Here is a 2,013-nt window from a genome sequence, read left to right on the forward strand (position 1 = left end):
TTTATTGAACAAATTTCAAAGCAACACCGTATAGTAGTGTAATCAAATACATTTATTTATTATTAATACATTTAAGCATATACACCATTAAACTGTTGCTAGATTATAACATACTTAAAAGGCATAAAACAATGAAATTAGTAACTTTTTCTATTTTCGATAACATTTATAATATATAACATAATAATAAATTAAGAACGTACCCTCATTTGTCACTGATGTAGTAGACTGTATTGTTGTAGGCACTGAGAATTATAAAATGTGATTAACTGCATATGTAAAAGTTAAACAGCAGCTAATTTATCTTTGAACATATTTGAAATGTATAATAGCAATTTAAAAGTTCGAAACGGTTAGTTATTATTGATAACTTTTAGCAAATACAATGTATAAATAATTAAATACGTTATAGGCGGTAGTGTTGTAGGCACTGAGAAATATATAAAAAAATGTATTTAATATGTATATATAATTCATAAACAGTAACTAATATTTATTGTAAAAAATTCAAAACAGTTATTATTAATAACTTTTAGCATAATATAACCATATTCATGATTTCATAACATACAATCAGTTGTCACTGACGTTGTCGGCGGTAGTGTCGTAGGTACTGAATGTATAAACAAAATGTGATTCACTGCATATATAAAAAATCAAACAGTAGCTAATTTCTTATAGTATAACTCAAAGGTATAAATCAATGAAAATCGAATTTTTTAGTTTTTATTGATAAATTTCGTCATATATAACATAATAATGAGTTAAGAACGTACCCTCAGTTGTCACTGATGTAGTGGGCGATATATTACATATGTAAATATTAGACTAGCTCATATATTATAAAACATTCCAAAGCAATATAATAATGTAATCAAAAACATTTAGTTATTATTTTATAACTTTAAGCATATAGCATAAACAACATTAAGTACATAACCTCAGTTGTTACTGACGTTGTTTGCGGTAGTGTTGTATTTGCTAAAAGGCAATAAAAGATGCGAATTACTGCTAATATTTGGATTAAACATTGGCTAATTTATTTTACCTTATTTTTCATATATAAAACAATGAAATTCAAAAACCTTTACAGTACTTAATATTGATAACTTTTACCATATATAACTTATTATTAAGTTAAGGAGCGTACCCTGTATATGTACATTTGATGATTCATTCAACAGTGCTAACGGCTAACTACCTTCAATATCATATTATAATATATGACATTATTCCCAGCCATATTGCCAGATTTATCTGGCCGAATGCCCTCTTGAGGCCTAGCATTGTGTAATACAATGTTCCCGACGGTTATTTGGACCTGTTCAACATTGAAGCCTTCGTGGTCTAGTGGTTATGACGCTCGCCTTGTCAGCGAGAGTTCGCAGGTTCGAATCCCGTCGGAGGCATTTGATTACACAATGACTTTTATAGGACTTTATTCGTTAAAAAGCTACAGGGTAGCCTACGATGTTCAATCATGTCCTTATTAAACACTGTATATGTACCTTTGAGGATTTATATTATATTCATTCAACAGTGTTAAAGGCTAACTTCCATCAATATCATATATAATATACGACAGTATTCCTAGCCGTATTGCCAGATTTATCTGGCCGAACGCCCTCTTGAGGGGTAGCATTGTGTAATACAATGTTCCCGACGGTTATTTGGAGCTGTTCAACCATGAAGCCTTCGTGGTCTAGTGGTTATGACGCTCGCCTTTTCATAACTTTAAGCATATAGCATAAAAACATTAAGTACATACCCTCATTTATTACTGGAATTGCTGAAAGGCAAAAAAAAACATGCGAATTACTCCTAATATTTGGATTAAACATTGTCTAATTTATTTTAACTTATTTTTCATATATAAAACAATGAAATTCAAAAACCTTTACTTAATATTGATAACTTTTACCATATATAAATTATTATTAAGTTTAACTTATTATTAAGCCTTGTCAGTGAGAGGTCGCATGTTCGAATCCCGTCGGAGGCATTTTATTACAC

The 2,013-nt window shown here is 29.7% G+C and overlaps 1 long non-coding RNA gene across 1 annotated transcript in view; it reads right to left on the reverse strand.

Annotated features, from left to right (window-relative positions):
• Positions 1-209: 209 nt before the first annotated feature.
• Positions 210-2,013, reverse strand: part of LOC117113119 — a 2,271-nt gene continuing 467 nt past the window's right edge. The window contains exons 2-3 of the long non-coding RNA XR_004446152.1: positions 1,769-1,789; positions 210-245 (exon numbers count right to left, since the gene is read on the reverse strand). This is a non-coding gene — a long non-coding RNA (uncharacterized LOC117113119). The remainder of the gene's footprint in view (positions 246-1,768; positions 1,790-2,013) is intronic.

This window comes from Anneissia japonica, unplaced genomic scaffold, assembly GCF_011630105.1.
Source record: "Anneissia japonica isolate Jap-2015-1 unplaced genomic scaffold, ASM1163010v1 scaffold288155_len217153_cov186, whole genome shotgun sequence".
NCBI classification, from domain to species: Eukaryota; Metazoa; Echinodermata; class Crinoidea; order Comatulida; family Comatulidae; genus Anneissia; species Anneissia japonica.